At 42.6% G+C, this 21,863-nt stretch overlaps 1 protein-coding gene across 2 annotated transcripts in view; it reads left to right on the forward strand.

Moving 5' to 3' along the window:
- Nucleotides 1-1,147: 1,147 nt before the first annotated feature.
- The window catches only part of phc2b (polyhomeotic homolog 2b (Drosophila)), a 76,582-nt gene continuing 55,866 nt past the window's right edge, over nt 1,148-21,863 (forward strand). Inside the window, exon 1 of one of the 2 annotated variants that reach the window (XM_060919448.1) lies at nt 1,148-1,363. The gene's annotated coding sequence lies outside the window, so the exon portion shown is untranslated. Of the gene's footprint in view, nt 1,364-18,573; nt 18,660-21,863 lie in introns of those variants that run through there. The other variant, XM_060919449.1, reaches the window with a different exon arrangement.

Here is a 21,863-nt window from a genome sequence, read left to right on the forward strand (position 1 = left end):
ATTTTAGCGAGATCTTTATACCCCATTATTTGAATACATTTGCATATATTGAAACACACAGTAAAAGCAGCCCCTCCCCCAAACACGAATCGCAGGCCACACTCCCTTATATCACGTCAATGTGTATAATAATGCAGAAGAAACAATAAATTATCAAAGTGCAAAGGAATTATGGGAACTGTATTAATATTATTTGCATTATAATTTGTAATCTTTATGGATTGGACCCTTGTCAAACAAGTTTTTTGGCCTTGTACGTTTTTATTAAACAACTGAATTTCATAAGCCTGACATGGCAAATCATATTTCAAGGTGTTTTTAAGACCCATAATATATAACACTTAAAGTGTGCTAGAAAAGTGGCAACAGATTGAATTATATCATAATTAGCTTCGAGAATTATACATACAATTATACTTATTTAACATCTACAACAAAAAAAAAACACAGAGAAAAGGTGGACAAATTAAAGAATCTGTACAAAAATATATATTTTAATGCTCAATGAGCGACTTATTACGGTGAGTAGAAGTGTTAAAATTAAATCTGAGGAAAGTGTAGTGAGTGTATTGCGACACTGATCTCCACATCAATGTTACACGGCCAGATGACACACCATTTACAAATCATATTCGAGCAGTTTAAAATGTGCAGCAGTGCATATAAAATGACTCTGCTGTGGTATTAAAGCTCTGATTCTACAGTTCTTATGTGCTCATGTTGACTATATTACAGTTTAATCATTATTTGTCCAGGAGTCTATTTTCACAATGGACATTTATTTTCTATTGTTAAATCAAATATGTAAAAGCTTTTTTTTTCTTTTTAAGGCGAGACTCAGGCTGATATAATTTACTAAATATGAAATTTATCCATAGAAACATCTCACTTTAGAGGTAAAAGACCCTTTAAATATTTTTTTGTATTCCCTGCAGCAGTCGTGTTTATTTTGCATGTCTTCAGTGCATTTGCATGGCCCATCAAAGCTCGCTCATTTCAAGCAAGGCGCCATAAAAATGCCATGCAAGGGTTAAATCTCTTTGTGTTGCTATGGTGACTTCCACAGACTAGCAGTGCTGCTGGACTGACAGGCGCAGAGGACAGGAGGAAGAAGGAGGGGTTTGGGAGAAATAGGTGGGCCACAGTGCTGCATTATGCCCACCGATTGGTTCGAATGGGGTCCCATGTGACCATAGGAATGCTAATGCCTGGATTCCCCTCACCAACCCCCTCCTGCTGCTGTCTCTGGTTTGTGGCGAGTGTACAGCAAAAGCACAGCCCAGAAATGGTGTAGGAGACCAGGAGAGGTGGAAGAAATCAAACCCCGGGGACAGACAGACAAGGCCTAAGGCTTAAGCTAAAGGTAGGTCAGTCTTGGTTTAGGTATAAGACTTTTCATTTCCATAAACCTGGCTCTTGAGTACTCATGGAGTATGTGTGTATATATCTGTGTGTGTGTAAGTGCGTGTGTTTGTTTTCTCGACGAGTGCCAGCATGCTTCCAGGCTCTTTTGAAAGGAGCGAGCTCACCAGATCTGACAGTTTGATGGATGGCATTGGAGCTGTGATGCAAGTGACCCACTTCTGGGAAGTCACTATTTTGGAGTAGATTTGCCTGTTAGTTCCTAAAGCTCAGATCAGACTATGGCAAACGCTCCTGCTTCTTCATGCATGGAGAGGAGATCAGAATGTGCTGAGGTTTCTGGATCAGTCTTTGCACCTCTGTATATAGAGAAACTGAGAGTGATTCAGACACTAACAACATCTCCAGATTATGAGGCTGATGCTGAGTTATTTGAAAGTAGGAATCCTTTAAGCCCTATGTCTGAGACAGCCACATGGCTAGCATCAGGGGTCAGGGCCAGGTCCCATCATGCTTATAGAATGTAAAAGTGCAGTACGCCAGGTTGAAAACACTGCATTCAAAAGCCCATGATGCACTAGTCCCACTGAATGTTGATATATTTTCTCTGGCAATGCTGACGTGGGTTTGAAGCCAGATTACAACTCAGCTTGAAAAGAATTAGAAATATGCCTTAACCATGCCAAGCCACCAAAAACAACTGCATTTTATTAAAGTAGGTATTTTGGACCTGGATCAACAGGTTCTGTTGAAGTTATACGATTGAATCTTAGACTTGTTCTTTTTCCATCTTTTTTTTTAATTACTTACGTAAAATAGATGTCCGTTGCTCTGCTGATTGCTCAGATAGTGCAGTACAATTTATGCACCATATAAAATGTAATTTTAATCATTGATTAATGCTGGATGTAGCCAGGCTTCCATTCTTTTCCACTGCAGTTCTCCACTGAAAGTGCTTTTATCTAATAATCTCACTGAGCTCATGGCATCATGGCCGAGAAGCTCAGTGAGATAGACTGAAGGTTAATTGCAGAGGGACTCAGGCTTTGTGCACTAACCATAGACTACATGAAGGAATTAGGAGTTCGAATGTCTATCTTTTAACCTGGGGTCAAAGATTAAATCAATGAGAGAGAGAGAGAGAGAGAGAGAGAGAGATCAAAAGTGTTAAAATAAGATCTCTGAATGCATGACAACAGGGCATTAGTAGAGAAGTGCAAATGTCATACATTCCCAGTGGTAGACCAATCAGTTGTGTCTACACCTTGTGTCCTCAGGCTGCTGTTGAGCTGACAGGATCTTCCTGGTCCAATGTTTACATTCTCTTATTGGGCTTCAGCAGTGCTCTGCTCTCCGTGCATCGCAGCGTTCTGACATTAACAACAGAGGCTTCACATTCAAAGAACACTGGCTGACATTTTCCATGGTATTGCAGCCAGCACAAGTGCTTGTGTCAGCCAGCATTTGTAAAATGTGTGCTGGTGTCCTGGGAAATGGTTATTTGTAAAGGCTAGTAGCAAAACAGCTCTACTGACCATGAGATGTACTAAAAAGGAATCCGAATATCTATGATTTTTATGCGGACAGCAGAAATGTCGGGAATTTGTTTTTCTTTCGTCAAAGGTTACTTGAAATTTATAATGTATGATATACAGAATAGAGAATCAGAATTCATCCCTGGTTGGAAGAGAAGAATAATCAATTGACTGAATATCTAATTATTAGAACAATATTCACATATAGACCTGCTCTATTGAAGTGTTTTCATGTGACACAGAATATCTCATCTCATCTCATTACCTCTAGCCGCTTTATCCTGTTCTACAGGGTCGCAGGCAAGCTGGAGCCTATCCCAGCTGACTACGGGCGAAAGGCGGGGTACACCCTGGACAAGTCACCAGGTCATCACAGGGCTGACACACAGACACAGACAACCATTCACACTCACACTTACGGTCAATTTAGGTGGGGTTTACATTAGACCGTATCAGCGGATCATCAGATTAACGTTTTTAAAACGATTAGTGTGCACACAGCAACGCCAATACACGATTCGCGTGCACACAGCAACGCCAATACACGGATACGCTCGGCTCCGCAGGCATCCTGCGCTCCAAATCACTCCGCCCTGAACAGCGAGTGCCCTCTGGAGGGTGCGCACTCCGGCCCTGCGCAGCTCACAGAGCGCGCGAGTGGAGCGCACGAGCAGTGATTTGGGACTGAGCCGCTGTGTGTGTGATCTCAGTGCATGTCGGGCATGCGCGTCACTTACCACTTGCAAGTGGAAGGATGGCAAGCCTAAAGACAATCATAACTACACAATGGGCAGTATTTGCATCAGTATTTGCAGTATTTTCATACTTTTATACTCTTTAATGAAAGGTGATACAAGGCGGAAGTCCGCGCCGTTTTTCAGCAGTCGCGTCACATGACCAACGCCAGCGAATCAGGAAGGTGGATGTCACAGTGACGTTGTCCAATGACGACGCCAGCTAGAGCTCAGCACAGCGTATCCACGTATTCTCAATGTTTACACAGCACCGGACCAGACACGATCTGAATTGAATACGTGGACGCTGGCGGATTCCTGTTTCCCGGCGTTTCCAGGCGTTTTAATGTAAATGGACAGTGCATCCGCGAAGAAAACAAGACAGATACGGTCTAATGTAAACTTGCCCTTAGAGTCACCAGTTAACCTAACCTGCATGTCTTTGGACTGTGGGGGAAACTGGAGCACCCAGAGGAAACCCACGCGGACACGGGGAGAACATGCAAACTCCGCACAGAAAGGCCCTCGCCAGCCACGGGGCTCAAACCCGGACCTTCTTGTTGTGAGCCGACAGCGCTAACCACTACACCACCGTGCCGCCCGACACAAAATATAAAATAAAAAAAAATGCCATACACATGGATGGAAAGGAATACTGTTCACAATAGACTGTGCCATCATTAGAAAGCAGTTCTGGCATACGAAGCGTCTACCCGAGTGGTGCTTCCATCAGGTTTGGAGGTCCATAGGATCTTGTTAGTACCTGTTATAATCTAGTCAGCATTAATAAAAATGAGGAGGCCTCCGGTAACCCATGTCAGGGTATACTTTATTCATGGCTTTCTCATCCAGACTCCATCAAGCTCCCCAGCATTGATCTCTGGCTCCCATGAGATCCACAAAGTCGCTTGAGAATACATTTCTCTGACTGTATAAGCTCCCATTCCTACTGAGTGAGGAAGCAGAGGGATAGCAATTAACGAAGCCTCAAGGGGCCCTGAGGCAAAGTGAGGCATGGGGGCTCTTCTCATAGACCCAAATACATATACTACTGCCCAATTAAAAGTCAATAAAACATGACTGAACAATCAAAAGTCTATACCTTTTGTACATAATATAATAATATGCATTATAGAACATTTATTTTTGTTTTGTTTTTAAATAAAATACACTATAAAACTTTTATTGGTCCATTATCCTAGTTTACACCACAGCATTTTTGACTTCTTGAATCTGATTATCAGAAAGTGTTGGTTAATTTTCTATAATAGCACAGCTTTGACAAAAGTGCTGGCTGTAATTCAAATGATTGGTTTATATTACTGTGCTTGTTCTGAGACAGGTTCATTTCTGTTGTTACATAACACAGGAAAAAAAAAACTCGAACTCATTGATATGGTGAAGCTTTCTGGCAGGAGATATTGATTTAACATTTGTTGAAGAAGTCTTGGGTGTCAGCGCTTGGTAAAAATCAGTAAAGTTTCCTCCATGGGAGAGTCCTCAGGACAGGGGACTTTGCACGTTCTGCTTTCTCAGTAACATAACATGCTGGGTTTTTTTTTTTTCTCATTAACTTCAAGAGAGAGAGAAATAAGAGACTCTGGTAAGGGAAAGATTGTTTATACCTGCTGTAAAGTGACTGATAACAGGAACCAACCTTAAATCTACGACATTACTTATAATTTTAAATGTTTAAAACTATGATGTTTCATTCATTAATATATTTTTAGAAACTGTAATAGTTGACATATTGCCATAAGAGTAATAAAGCATTTTGGGACATGGTGTCTGGACGTTGAGCTGTATCACACCACGTAACAATATGCCAAGTTGTGCTTTTGTTCCTTATATACAATATAATAAAGTGTCAGGAAGCAATGAATCATTTTGATTAGCTCCACCAACTTTGTTGGAGGAGGTTATGTTTTTGCCTCTGTTTGTTTGTTTGTTTGTTTGTCTGTTCCCAACGTAACTTAAAAAGTAGGGAACAGATTTTGATGACATTTTGAGGAAAGGTGGACCATGGGCCAAAAAACAATTGATTAGATTTTGATGCAAATCCTGATATGTATGTAGATCCAGGATCCAGATATGTACACAGATCCAGGATTGTTTTTTGTTTGTTCCCAACGTAACTCAAAAAGTAGTGAACAGATTTTTGATTAAATTTGTTGTACAGCCTTAGTATTATCCTCAGTTCATTTGATTTCATTTTCATGTTGATAATATGTGGTTTGGGAGACGTATCCAGTCTACCGAGTGCCCTTCTAGTTTCACTCTGGATTACATCACACTTTTCCATGTCAAGGCCTGTCCATGACCCTGCTTTTAAAGGGATCCTCCAGCAGATTAACTCTTAAACTCACTTTAAGTAAAAGTATTTGTAGATTGCAATGGTCAAACATTCGTTTTCAGAGACCAAATAGTGTTCTAGAAAAATACATTTTTATTAAAATACCAGACGGGCCTCCCGCGGAAGTGACGTATGCGATGATGTGACTTAGCGGAAGCTTGGAGCAACTCAGCTGTTTATATCCTCTGCTTACATCATGGTTTTGCTAGTTTTACAAGTATTTGTACCAAATTTATAGGATTTTAAATAAGTAAAGTATGCCTCATTGCGCAGTATATAAATGCCAAATTGATGTGTAAAAAAGGATGAGAAGATATCTTTTCACTGTTGACCTGGCCAGAATCGTCTGACTATTTGCAAGAAATGAATTCATGCCATCAGAAGACCTCAAAACAATCTGCCTGCGATGCCCTACTTATGCTCCGAACATTTTGAATCATCCTGTTTCGATGAATCAACGGAATTAAAAGTAAGATTAATGGGGGCTTCCAGAATAAAAAGAAAGAAAAGATGATGCCGTGCCAACAATATTTGCCCATCGTTCCGTTCCAAATGTTCGCCGATGCAGTGTTGAGCGGCAACAGAGACAACAACACCAGGAGGTTAGTTTCGACTTTGTTCGACAACGGTTCTTTATAGTATAACATGGACGGATCCAGCCCAAGAATCTGACAGATGCACATTTGCAGAAATATTTTCACTAATTTTAACAGATTGTTATGGATTTACACTGGGGCATAGAGCACGCCGAGCCCTTTCCAAAGAGGGCAGCCACAGCCCGCTATGACGGCGGCTCGGCCCGGTCTGTTGGTTGAGCATGGCTATAGCCCATGTAGCCGGCTTGCGGTAAAGTAAATAAACGCCCCATGACCGATGCCAAGTGGTGCACATATATTTCTGCACGTGCATCAGTCTGGATCCATCCCTGGTATATTATCAGTGTCTTACCTGGTGAATTGTAATCGGCATTCCAGTGCGTTGTAGGCTCTTCAGCGTATACTGGAAGAAAATACGGGTAACTGACGTTAAAGAACAATCACAGACGGATCAAGAGACGGAGCATTCGATTGAGCTTCAGGTACGGTCGACTACACTCCATATAAGAGAATTACTCAGAACATTTTGCATGAAACTCACTCATTTTAAATTTCCAAAGTTTTATTTCATGGTAGTTTCATTTTCATTTATGTGCTTGGAACATGAATTGACCGGAAAGAGGGATATTGCTGTGCAAATAGATGAACCAGTCAGTTTTGAAGTCCAGACAGAGACAGTTGTCTTCGAACACAAGCTTATCCAGTGTTCTTTGTTGGGAGATAAAAGTGTCTCATTAGATGATTTGTTTGCACTCTACTAGCAAAACCACAATGTAAGCAGAGGATATAAACAGCCGAGTTGCTCCAAGCTTCCACTAGGCCATGTCATCACATGCATCACTTCCACAGGAGGCCCATCTTGTATTTTAATAAAAATTTATTTTTCTAGAGCAAAAGTGAAAGGTAAGATGTGAGACCAGCTGTGATGTATGGATTGGAGACGGTACCCTTAACGAAGAGACAGGAGGCAAAGTTGGAGGTGGCGGAGTTGAGGATGTTAAGGTTTGCGATGGGAGGTTGGACAGGATAAGGAACGAGCACATCAGAGGGACAGCACATGTGGAGAGCTTGGGAATTAAGCTAAGATAGATGAGACTGAGATGGTATGGGCACATCCTGAGAAGAGATGTTTCTGTGGTTACCGAGTAACTTCCTTCCGAGAATATATGGCATCCGTTATTTCGAGATCTCGAGAAAACAAAACAATTATTTCATGATCTCAGCTGGATCACTGTATCTCCGTTGGTAGAGATGAAGCCGGACCAGTCTTCTGCGGAGGTGCCGCGGACTAATTTTGAAATTATCCCTTATTAAAAGACTTAATGCAATCTCTCCCTGTGTCAACCCCTGATCAAAATATTGCCTTATTAGGTGATCGATTATTCCAGACAGTCTAATGACCAAAGTTGCGTCTATACAGAATGAGAAATAGCCCCAGAGTCAGCATATCACAAGTCTCTTGGCGCACCTGAATGAACCATTTCTCAGCTGTTTACTCGAGATCATGAAATAATTGTTTTGTTTTCTCGAGATCTCGAATTAGTTGTGTTGTTTTCTCGAGATCCTGAATTAATTATGTCGTTATCTCGGGATAACAAGGTGAATAAAAAAAAAGGATTATATGAAGGGCCTCTCTCGGCTTCCGTACGGATGAAACAGCGTGTGTGTGCTTTTTGTTGTCAATGTACAGTCTGTATTTCTGGTGGTCATTTATTCAGTTGAATCGTATAAAACGCGCGAGGCAGTTGAGAAAGAAACAAACGAATCTCCGTTCTTCACTATTTTATTCAGCGAAGACATCGATTGAGGTGTGTGACTTTGCGCATGCGCATTATATTTGTATCGATACAGAACCGCTTCATCTGTCCACACTACAGCGAAGCGATACAGTACCGATACGAAACCCATACATTTGTGGGTTTCGTACCGATACAGTTATACCGCTACAGTACCGGTATAGTTGCTAGTGTGGACAGGTGTTGCGGTACGAAAGTAGTTTCGTATCGGTACAAAATCCCTAGTGTGGACAGGGTATAATATATTAAAGCAGGCACACAGAGTGTCTGAAATGTTGCAGTGACATGAGTAAAGAGCTCAGCACCAGTGATCATCATTAGGGTGAATTAGCACCACTTAAGACCACATCATCATCAGTTTGCTACATCACCAACTACAAACATGGCATGAATCATCAGTGCAATCTCTAATGAGGGGATTTAAGACTTTAACTGTACTTTCAGTCCAATTTCAGTAACTTACTACATGCACCATGGTGGGAAGTCTAAAGACTACAAAACCAGAAGTGGCTATTTCTTCATGTCTCTGTGTTTTGTCTACCATGCTGTCCTCCCTTCCCCCACACACTCACGCTGACTGGCTGAGTGGGTAACTAATGTGGATCAAACCCAGAGCAGACAGACAGCACTCCCCCCAATCCCATCTCATCCTGCAGCCTCATCTCTCTGTCTCTGCTGTGCCTTCTCTCATCATCCCTTTGCCTACCTTCGCATCCCTCTCTCTCTCCCATGATTGCTTTTTGTCTTTATTTTTCCCTCATTCCTTTCCACTCCTTCTCCAGTCCCCCATTCCCCCCCACCCCATCACCACCACCACCACCAGTGCTCACATCGTAGATTTATTGCTTTTCCGCTATTCCTCTCAGCTTCCATACCTGGTTTATAATTTTTCTCTATGTTGTAATGCTCACATTCATTTGCCTTTGGTTATTCATATTGTTCATTCATTATTCTTCCTCTATCACTTCTCCATTTTTCATCCCTCCCCTTTCTCTGTTCCTTTATGTTCATTTCTCTTCTTGATTCTCTCCATATACCCATATTCTCTCTCTCTCTCTCTCTCTCTCTCTCTCTCTCTCTCTCTCTCTCCAGCGCCCTTTCCACACTCTTCTATTCTAATTTATCTCTTTCCGCCAGCAGCTAATCTATATGGTAATAAGCAAACTGCAATCAATGACGTACATGCCTGCATGAGTGCAATCAATATGATATTTTACTCACATGACGGAAATTTCACAGTGACACGAGCAGACGTAATTCTGAAAGAATAAGTGGTTCAATTTACCAGCCCTGATAACAAGATCCACTTTCCTCAGTTGAAGCCAGAAGTATCCTGTGTATTTATTTTCAATTTGAGACACCTCCGAATGGAAAATGGCAATTATTGACCATTGAGTGTTGAGATGCAGCAGCACTGCTTGATATTCCCCAAAAACAACACTGACCTGTTAGTTCGAGAGAGGTCTCTGCACTCTCGCCAGACCTTCTTTCAAGGAATAGCGTGTCTATAATTGCATCCCAGGTGCCATACACCTATTGTAGTGTTGATTAGCAAAAGGAGATCTCATTAAATAGAAAACTGATTTAAGCACCACCTTGTGGATTTCCTTGTCCTTCTTAAAATAGTTTACTCTTCCATTAATTTAGCCACAGCGCCTTCTCCTGTCATATATTACAGTACAATAAATTAACGACTTAAAACACTGCAGACGTTCAGTCTGAAACCTGAACGCCAAACGTAAAATCCCAGTGTCCTGGGATCACACTGACAGCGAGCTCTCTTCTGGAATTGGCCTTGTCCCTACATTTTTGGCAGCACCATCCTCATCTGCTTCATGTTAAGGGGGTTGGTGATGCTTATGGAAAAGGATAAAAAATCATCTTCATTAGAGGAGATCCAATTGGCCAATCAGCATGCAGCTCTGCATCCGGAATTCCAAAAGGCACCCCCCGTTGGCTGTCGCTAAGAAACCACATAATCAGGGTGGAAAGAGGCAGAGGGCTTGCATGCATGCTTGTGTGTGAGAGGGAGAGTGTGAGTTGGCCGGGACAGTGGATGCTCGTTTTGAGGAGGCAAGACTGGGATACTCACACATGCACTCACACACACGCGCGCGTCAGACAAAGAAGCGACAGGCTCCCGGGGGATGGGGCTCACCACAGGAGCGCGTGCTGGCCCACAGAGGAGGTACGGTAGGAACTGAGCTTTGTCTGCAAGATGAGCTTCTTCTCTCTTCACCTGGATGTCTCTTTATGGTTATTTTTGCTGCCATTTTATTTCACCGTACATCTCTTCCTCACACATCCTGCTAACTTTCCACGTCACATTTTTTCATCTGTTTACATTTCACAGTCAACCAGCTCAATTTGAGTAGTAATAGCTCAAGCAGTCTACACTTCTGAGTTCATATTTATCTTAAGATTGATATGCTAGAGATATCTACATCATTTGTATTTCTCCGCATCCTGAAATCACCCCAGCACATCAGCTGTTAGGAGAATGAAAGCGCAGACTGTAGAGATTGGTTTGACTTGGCATTGGACTTACAGCTGTGAGCATCTGGGTGGGCTGTCTGGTTTTACACCTGGAGGAAGAAGAGCTTAAGTCAGCGTGACAGCTCGCTTCTCACCAACAGATCTACACAAACACACAACATAAACCCAACAGATGCTCAATATGCCGTGTGAAGATATTTATCGATTTAGGTGCTCTGGTTTTCATTGTGGATGACAGATGTTTTGACATCTCTTATAGCACTTCAGTGTGTGTTATTTTATTTATTTATTTATTTATTTATTTATTTATATTTTCCCCCCCAGAGGTTAGAGCTTTCTTTGCTGAAGGCACTGAGATTTTTAAAAGAAATTTAGAATGACTTCAAACGAACTACAAGGACAGTGATATTGACGATGATGATGTGTGATGACGGTAGTGATGAGAAATGAATGCTTTTCAATTACAAGAAGCTTCAACAGACATCTGATTACTAAACTGGCTATCACTGGTGTCTCAGTGTCTTATAAACAGATTTCCACTCTCTGTATCGCAATAACACTATTCAGATCATCCTGCGAGTTTTATTTCCCTGGTGTATTTTCAGCCATGTGCAATAATGAGACCCTGTTCTTATATTTAGAATATCTAATTACCATGACTATAATTCATTAACTTCTCATAGTGAAGGAAATTGTCTGTAGGGATATGGGCGCATAGAAACGATTTCTCATGTGACATTCCAATTAAACAGTAGAGAGGGGTTGATAATTTGCTTGAGCCGAAAAGGAGAATGATAGAATGATTGACAGATTGAGAGTGAGGAGGAAAGGGGTTTGTATGAAGTGTCGGTAGGAAATATGGTAAGCAGTGTGTAGGCTTAGTCCGTGTGTGTGTGAGAGAGAGAGGTGAGGTGACCAAATGAGGCAAAGATAACTGAAGTCGGTGTTTTCCAAACAACCCCATATCTTTTCCTTCCCGTTTCCTTATTCTGACCTCTCGGCTTCACTAAGAGGAGGTGGGGGCATGCACAATTCTATTAATAGAAGATTGACGTTAACTGTGTTGTGTGTGTGTGTGTGTAGACTTTGCGGAAGATAGATGGTGCTTCAGTCCAAGTGGCCACTTCCCATCCATTATCCCTGATTAGCTATGATTATATAGCTATTGTTGGTGTTTTGAGAGTGACTTTGAAATATCTCCCCATCAAGACAGCCATCTCCGGTTGATCGTGTGATAGCTGTGTTGGTCATGCTTCAAACAAACACACATAGCTAAAATGCCTAAGAGCATAATGACTAAGGACCAAGAAAAAGGCCATTTTCACAAAAATGACTTCTAAGACCCAGTATTCTGTTGAGGGGAAAATGTTTATTGAGACACAGTTCTCAGAATCAGCTCTTTCGGGAAAGAATTACAATTAAAAGCATACTTATATTTTTGATTGTCGTCATACAAATATCTGTTCAGGCTGACATCTCAGACAGGACTATTAATACAACCGTCAAATATAAACAGGCTATTAATAGCATGTTTATATTTGATGGTTGTATTAATCAACAATATAAGTTGACAATCAAAAATATAAGTATGCTTTTAATTGTAAATTGTTTTAACTGTAAAAAACGATTTGTTGTTTTAACTTAAAAAAGTTAGTACCCGGCGGCACGGTGGTGTAGTGGTTAGCGCTGTCGCCTCACAGCAAGAAGGTCCTGGGTTCGAGCCCCGTGGCCGGTGAGGGCCTTTCTGTGCGGAGTTTGCATGTTCTCCCCGTGTCCGCGTGGGTTTCCTCCGGGTGCTCCGGTTTCCCCCACAGTCCAAAGACATGCAGGTTAGGTTAACTGGTGACTCTAAATTGACCGTAGGTGTGAATGTGAGTGTGAATGGTTGTCTGTGTCTATGTGTCAGCCCTGTGATGACCTGGCGACTTGTCCAGGGTGTACCCCGCCTTTCGCCCGTAGTCAGCTGGGATAGGCTCCAGCTTGCCTGCGACCCTGTAGAAGGATAAAGCGGCTAGAGATAATGAGATGAATGAGATGAAGTTAGTACCCGGGCTGCCTTAAAATTTTGAGTTCATCGAAATTAATATAGTAAGTTAACACAACGAGGTGAACAATTTAACTTACTATATGAATTTCAATGAACTCAAAAAAAAAAAAAAAAAAATATATATATATATATATATATATATATACACACTATAAAAAAATTATATATATAAATTAACCCAACTGAGCCCGCTAGTCTATTCTTTGTTTGCAATAGACGTCACTTCTGCTAGTGAGCCGCCTCATTATGGATTCAGATTTCCACCTGATGGATAGGCATCGTATTTGTTTAAGCCAGTATCTCACTGGGCTGCGACAGCTTGCGTGAAATTGTGAACATCACTCGCGAGAGAGTTTCAAAAGTGTCTTGAAACATTTGCCGCTTTTCCACTACAAACGCGGCTGAGCCGTGCCGTGCCAAGTCGAGCTGAGTCGAGCTGAGCGGGGCTGTTGGAGTTGCATTTCGACTACAACCGCGCTGAACCGTGCTGGCTGGAAGTGGGTGGACACATTGGGTGGAGTTAGCGAAAGTGGGTGGACGTCACGTGATGTCGTTAAGCAGCGCAAACAGTGACATCAGTGACAGTGGCGGAACAAGTCAGAGCCGGGCCGGGGGCGGGGCAAATGACCGGGTCCTTTATTAAAGCTTATCATAACATCATTTTAGGCTACAAAATGTCCGCAACTGCGGTGTTTACCAATTTCAACACTACCGGGTGCAACTATGTTATTTAGTACATCAAGTCCTTCAAACGAACATGTAACTCAGAAACAAAAAACATTAGGATACTGTACATGGCTCATAATAAAACAGCAATAGCCTATACTGCGCACATTATTTGAAGGGCATACGAATGAGCGCTCAGAGGTTGCAACGGTGACAGGAAGAGTCAGAAATAAAAGGAGGGCGGTGCAAACCTCACTGAATGCACTGTGTTTACCAATTTCAACACTACGGGGTGCAACTATGTTATTTTGTACATTAAGTCCTTCAAACGAACATGTAACTCAGAAACAAAAAAACATTAGGCGACATACTGTACATGGCTCATAATAAAACATCAATAGCCTACTGCGCGCATTATTTGAAGGGCATACGACGAGCCTTGCGCTCCGCGAACTCGTGCACGATGGTCTGTATGTCACTGATTCAGTGATCTTTTAAGCGGTAGTCTCACGACCCGGATAGTAAACAATAAACATGGAGGACATGGAGTCGTTAGTGTTGCTGGTCTTGGTGCTGTGGCTTGTTGTCACCGACAACGCCAACAGATACTGGCAAGAGCGTATAGATGAGGCGAGGCACATAAGGCTTCAGAAATTCTCGTAATTCATAATTATTCTCCTTCCGGGTTTGCGGTGTTTACAGATCCCAGCGCGCTCGCGGGGCGTGTGTGGGCATGTGAGGACACGCCTCCTCACCAATCAGTGCACAGGGGAGTGTCTGCTCACGCCCCCAACCTCAGTCGGCACGGTTTGGCTCGCTTCAGCCCCACTCCAAAACGGTGCGAGTTTTAGGGGCTAAGCAGAGCTGAAGCGAGCTGAGTCGTGCTGGTTTTTGGTAGTCGAAACGCGAGCCGTGTCGGGCTGAAGTGAGCTGAAGCGAGCTGAAGTGAGCTGAAAAAGGGTAGTGGAAAAGGGCCAATTGGCGGGGCTTCTCAATTTCCTCGCATGAGTCGCAAGTGTCACTCCTTCGTCGCTGAAATGCTGAACATGTTCAAAAAATTAGTGCGACAAAATTTCTCTCAAAATAGCCACAAATGCGTCGCTGGTGTCGCAAAGCCGTCACGACTTTACTTTACTTTATTTTAATTGCATTTGGCAGACGCTTTTTAAACCCAAAGCGACTTACAATCGAGAACACAAACAATAGCAATCAAGAATCATAAACAATCAAGGATATAAACAGACATAAAAAGTAGGAGTACATCATCATACAAGAACAGTAAATAACATCATGCAGTAAGAATGTCACGAAACATAAGTTTTTACTAACTTCTTGAAGGATGATAGAGATGACCCTTGTCTAGTGGCTAGTGGTAACTTGTTCCACCATTGAGGGACAATCACTGAGAACAGCTTAGACTGGGAACATTTTGTGTAGACAGGAGGTATGGCTAGACGGTTCTTGTTGAAAGAGCGCAACGTCCTGGTAGGGACATATGGCTTCAATAAGATATTCAAATATGCCGGGGCAGTTCCTAAGATAGTTTTGTAGGTGAGAGTTAGGGCTTTGTGCTTAATCCGAGCTGCCACCGGTAGCCAGTGCAAATCAATAAATAGAGGGGTAACATGAGCCCTCTTTGGTTGAGTAAATATAAGGCGAGCTGCCGCATTCTGGACCATTTGCAGTGGTTTTATTGCACAAGCAGGTAGGCCCGCCAGAAGAGAATTACAATAGTCCAGAAAGGAAATTACCATGGCCTGTACCAGGAGCTGAGTGGCATATTGAGTCAGGTACGGTTTGATTTTTTGTATGTTGAACAGCGCAAATCGACATGATTTAGCCACTGATGCAATATGGTTAGAAAATGATAGACGGTCATCTATCATGACTCCCAGGTTTTTGGTGACCTGGGGCAACTGTAGTAGGGCCCAGCTTGAGATTGATGTTATGACTGATTGACTCTTTGGCTGGAATTACTAGAAGCTCCATTTTAGACAAGTTCAGCTGCAGATGATGTTCCTTCATCCATGTTGAGAGGTCTGCAAAGCAGGCTGAGATGCGTGCAGAGATTGTAGAGTCTTCCAGCCGGAACGACAGGTACATCTGGGTATCATCGGCATAACAGTGGTAGGAGAACCCGTGTGAGCGGATGACACCTCCCAAAGAGGTGGTGTACATCGCAAACAGGAGAGGTCCTAGCACTGAACCTTGGGGTACACCTGTAGAGAGGGTGTGAGTTGTTGATAGTTTACCTTGCCATGATACATTAAAGATCCGTCCAGCGAGGTAGGATTTGAACCAAGAGTGTACAACACCCGTGATTCCCATACTCGAGAGTATCCTAAGGAGTATGCTGTGGTTGACTGTATCAAAGGCAGTCAACAGGTCCAGTAGGATGAGTACAGAGGACAATCCCTCTGTTCTTGCCATCCTTAGAGCTTCAGTTACCGAGAGCAGGGTGGTTTCAGTAGAGTGACCACTTCTGTAGCCAGACTGCTTTGGGTCCAAAAGATTATTTTGATTTAAAAATTCTGTGACCTGTTTAGCTACTGCCCTCTCCACAGTTTTTGAAAGGAAGGGAAGCAGCGAGACAGGTCGATAGTTTTCAACCTGGGCAGGGTTGAGTGTGGACTTTTTTAGTAGCGGCGTCACTCTTGCTTGTTTGAAGGCAGAAGGGACGGTACCAGAGGCTAAAGAATTGTTCATAATGGATGTAATCGCTGGAACCACTGTTGGAAAAATGGCTTGGAGTAGATTAGTGGGCAGAGGGTCCAGCTGGCAGATAGTGGGGTGACTTTCCTTAATTAACTTTGATACATCACTCTCTGAGAGTGGAGTAAACTCAGAGAGTGCTGCACCAGAAACTGTTTGGGTGGTAGTTTGAAAGAAAGTGGAAGGGTCACCAAATTGCTTACTAATTACAGCTACCTTTTCTGTAAAAAAGGAGGCAAAATTGTCTGCAGTGAGATTTGTGACAACTGGAGGTGGGGGAGGGTAGAGTAATGATTTAAAGATAGAGAATAGCTTCCCTGAATCTGTGGTGTTGGTGATCTTGTCATTGTAGTAGGCCATCTTCGCAGTTCTTACAAAAGAGGAGAAGGAAGCAAGTAGAGATCGGTATGCTTCTAGATCGTTGGGGTTGCTTGTCTTATGCCACTTCCTTTCTGCTGCTCTCAAGGTGGTGCGCTGGGCATGGATGGTGTCTGTCAGCCATGGATGGGGTTGGGTACAGCGTGCAGGTTTTGAGGTTAAGGGGCACAGGGTGTCCAGACAAGATCTTAGAGTAGAGGTGAATACCTCTGTAGCCGCATTAACGTCCAGCGAGTCAAGTGTGCAGAGAGGAGGCAAGGCCGCGACGACAGCTGAAGCAAGACTAGTAATTGGCAGGTTACGTAGGTTACGTCTGAAGGTGACCATGGTAGGAGGGGTGGACAGTAGTTCAGGGAGGGAGATAGTAAAACGAACAAAGTAGTGATCAGAAATGTGTAGTGGTGTAACAGTCACTTCCTCCGCTACACAGTTCTTTGTTAGGATTAAGTCGAGTTGGTGTCCATTCTTGTGAGTTGGAGAGCTAATTGCTAGTTGTAGGTCAAATGCGTGTATAAGAGTGATGAAGTCTGTGGCATATGATTTGTTGAGGTGAATGTTGAAGTCACCGAGGACGAGTAAGGGACAATCTAGATCAAAGATGGAGGAGATCAAGATGTCGAGCTCATCCACGAATTCACCCAGTGGTCCTGGGGGGCGATGATGATAACAGTGACTTTAGCTGGAGCTGTCACCTTGATAGCGTGGTACTCGAAAGACTTGTAGATGTTGTTAGGCAGCAGTGTAGTGTAGCTCCACTGATTGTCAACTAGGATCCCAGTTCCTCCTCCTCGTTGAATTACCCGAGGGGTGTGTGAGAGGGAATGGGTAGATGACAGTGCTGCCGGGGTCGCTGTGTCTTCCGATTTAAGCCAGGTTTTGGTGAGTGCCAGCAGGTTCAGAGACAGACTGCTGGCATAGGCAGAGATGAAGTCGGCCTTGTTAACAGCTGATTGGCAGTTCCATAGTCCGACAGCGAAGGACATAGATCTGGCAGGTTGTAATAACTGAAGGTTAGACAGATTTCTGTACCGAGTGGTGCGGTAGAAAGGCCTACGTCGCAGGTGTAGCACAGGGATCCTTTGGAAGCACATTGTGCCTGTAAGTCAGTAGTGATATAATATCTTGCCTTGTCAGTTGTGTTGCTCAGTTGAGTTACACAAGTGAAGTTACTGGTCTTGACTCTCGGGTCTTCACTCGAGAGCCAAGAGATGTGCTTATTGTTCTCCAAAGCAGCCGCTGAGTTCTCTGCGCTGTTGAGGTTGGCGGCTGTTGTTCTTTTCTGTTCGTATTTTGAAGCCTCGCTCTGCTCCGCTCCATCTATCCTGCTCCTGTTTCTCTCGGTTAAAAAGCACTTAACACGGTTCACCATGCAGCTGAATATTATTATTTTCCCATTGTAATTTACTTTGCTACTTTTAAAATCAACCTGGCAGCCAAAATTCTCTCAAAAGCTTCTGTTTTTAACGAAGCAACCCTGGCAGCCATGTTTGTTTACAAACTGCGGACACGGGGAGTGTTACTGTTTGTGTTCAACACAAAGACATGCAGGCTGACGAACCCTTCTCAAGTCAGTTTCCATGAGGCTTCCTCTACTTCCCTGCCTGCCGAGGGAAAGCCAGGCTGCGACAGCCTGCGACTAGTTGGAGACACAACAATTGCGGTAAAATATGCGAATATCAATTCACTGATTCCAAGTGAAAATTGTCACTAATTTGCATATTTTATCGCAATTGTTGTGTCTCCCAACTAGTCGCGGGCTGTCACAGCCCAGTGAAATACTACCCTTACAGTCGCTTGTGTTTCGCCTCCAAATATGCCAGATTGTTGCTCTGTATTTGGATGTTCAAACTGATCAAATCGAGAAAAAAACGAAAGGTATGATAGGATACCAAAAGAAGTCATACACAAGGGTGAAAGGACGAAAAATATCTCAACGGAATCGAGAGTCCACAAGGTCGTGTTTGGAGCGATCATTTTGTTAAAGGTACGTACATCAACTTTATGGATCTAAAATTAAAACTTCTAATGTTAAATGAGTTTTCTTAAGTTTTGGATGTCGTAAAATAAACTATTGATGAAACGATGAAACTAGTTTGTAGGTCAGAAGCTCAGACTTGAATCACATACTACACTTACATTACTTACCCTCGGAAAAAAATTGTCCTTTAGAAGTCTTATTCCAACGTCACGAACCCAGCCACAAATGAAAAAGTTATAGGCTTCAAGACTTTTGAAAGCTTTCATTTGATTCTTCGTGTAAAACGATGTTTGGATTACCAGATCATTGGAAATGTCTGGAAACTGTATGTTTGGAAAGTTGTTGAAATCTCTTGAAAAGTCTGATTTTTTTACGCTGTAGGGGTCCAGGCCAGCGCATAAATACAGCACATTTTTTCTTGATATCTTGATTTTGATTTTGGTTCTGGTCCATTAACATAGTCAGATGTAGAATGTTTTCCACAAGATGATGACAGACGGATACTTGGCTTGGACGCCATCTTTGATTGTTGCCAGTCACTGGGAAACAGGAAGTGAACCAGGAGGCAAAAAGTCACGTGATTGCAAACAAAGAATATTAACTCTTCCCCCCCCCCCCCCCTCAAAATCTAATAAATAACCTACTCAGTTTTTAGATTTCTGTGATTTTCATGTTGAAATATTCCTCAAATGCTGCCACCTGCTGAAATCTACCTCAATTTATAAGACTTTTTGCTCTGCCATACAATTTCTAGAAACTATAACAAACAGTACTGTTCAAAAGTCAGAGTTCACTCTAGTTTTCAATGAAATGGCCGTTCAGTACTTACTGTTAAATAAGTGGTGACAAACAATAATGAAGAGGAAATGTACAGTACATTAATTCTATTTTCAAGCAGCCATTTTCCCATCATTATTGTTCATCGTCATTATTCATAAATCACATAAAATACTTCGCCAGTAAAAACAGTATGAAATCTGTAAATATTTCATTTGTAATATTGAACTTTAATTTTGACCTTTATAAGTAAGCACTACATATCATCAAGTTCTCATCTCATCTCATTATCTCTAGCCGCTTTATCCTGTTCTACAGGGTCGCAGGCAAGCTGGAGCCTATCCCAGCTGACTACGGGCGAAAGGCAGGGTACACCCTGGACAAGTCGCCAGGTCATCACAGGGCTAACACATAGACACAGACAACCATTCACACTCACATTCACACCTACGGTCAATTTAGAGTCACCAGTTAACCTAACCTGCATGTCTTTGGACTGTGGGGGAAACCGGAGCACCCGGAGGAAACCCACGCGGACACGGGGAGAACATGCAAACTCCGCACAGAAAGGCCCTCGCCGGCCACGGGGCTCGAACCCGGACCTTCTTGCTGTGAGGCGACAGCGCTAACCACTACACCGCCGTGCCGTGCCGCCCCATCATCAAGTTATTAAACAGAATTAATGAATGGCCATTTGATTAAAAATAAAAGTGTAGTCTCTGACTTTTGCACAGTACTGTAAGTGCTCATAAGAAGCCAAGCCAAGAATCCTTTATTTGTCACACATACACTCAAGCACAGACTTAGGCATACAGTGAAATTTAACCCCTGCATTTAACCCATCTGAAGCAGTGAACACACACATGCACACACAAGTGAGCAATGAGCACACACACATACCCAGAGCAGTGAACAGCTATGCTACAGCGCCCGGGGAGCAGTTGGGGGTTAGGTGCTTTGCTCAAGGGCACTTCAGCCCAACCTCAGGCCATGGCTACCTCATGTTAACCTAACTGCATGTGTTTGGACTGTGGGGGCAACCAGAGCACCCGGAGGAAACCCATGCAGACATGGGGAGAACATGCAAACTCCACACAGAAAGGCCGCTGGGCTCGAACCCAGAACCTTCTTGCTGTGAAGTGACAGTGCTAACCACTACACCACCGTGCCACTGGTGGTGTAATTATATATTATAATTACATTTTATGTCTCATAGCTCTAGAGTTCTTGGTTTAATCCTGAGCTCAAGTTTCTGTCTGTGTGGAGTTTCACATGTTCTCCCTGTGCCCATGTGGATTTACTTCACTTTCTCCAGTTTCTTCACACCTCTCAAAAAATATGCCAGTAGGTGAAGTGGCTACACCCCTAGCTCTCTCTCTCTCTCTCTCTCTCTGTGTGTGTGTGATGGACTGGAGTCCCATCCAGGATGTGTTCCAATCTCATACTCAGGATAGGTTCTAGATCTGCTGTGCCTCTAACCACGATAAAGCAGTTACTGAAGATTCATTTGTTTTCAAGTCATAGCTCTATATGTTTTATACCTATTATGTAATAGACAAGAATGTGGCATGTCGCTGATATGTAATGAGCTGAGATGTAGAGTACCAGTCTAAAGTTTGGACACGCATTCAAATTCAAAGTTTTTATCTATTTTTATTAATTAAAAGACACTTCATGTTTTAAAGTAATAATGGATGTCATTTCTCTTTACTTAAATGATTCTTGACGTAATATGGATTACTACAGTTAATGTATTATTTACTATTTACTGTTTGATCTCAAATGCATTGAGAAGGCCAGAAATTGCACTAATTACCTTTTGACAAGGCAGCTGTTAATTGTGTTCTGGCAATAATTAAAAGTATTCCAGGTGATGACCTCATGAAGCTGGTTAAGAGAATGCCAATAGTGTGCAAAGCGTCATTAAGGTAAACGCTGGCTACTTTGAAGAATCTCAAATATCAAACATATTTTGTTTAACACTTTTTTGTTTACCACATAATTCCATATATGTTCCATGTGTTATTTCATAGTTTCGATGTCTTCGGTATTGTTCTACAATGTAGAAAGTAGTCACAATACAGAAAAACCTCTGAATGAGTAAGGGTGTACAGACTTTTGACTGGTACTGTATGTAATTAGTTTGTATGTAGTAGGGAACTTTATGGTAAAATTGTAATTACTAGTATCATTTGATATGTATGAAATAGCACTTTGGATATTCAAGTATATAAAATCACATGTGCAGTAGTTAGCACTGTCGCCTCAGAGCAAGCAGGTTCTGGGTTTGAACCACTTGATCAACTGGAGCCTTTTTGTGTGGAGTTTGCATAATCTCTTTGTGCTTGCATGGGTTGCCACCAGGTGCTCTAGTTTCCTCCCATAGTCCAAAGACATGCAAATTAGGTCAACTGGCTACTCTAAATTGGCCAT

The sequence above is a fragment of the Neoarius graeffei genome, chromosome 4 (assembly GCF_027579695.1).
Source record: "Neoarius graeffei isolate fNeoGra1 chromosome 4, fNeoGra1.pri, whole genome shotgun sequence".
In the NCBI taxonomy this organism is placed as follows: Eukaryota; Metazoa; Chordata; class Actinopteri; order Siluriformes; family Ariidae; genus Neoarius; species Neoarius graeffei.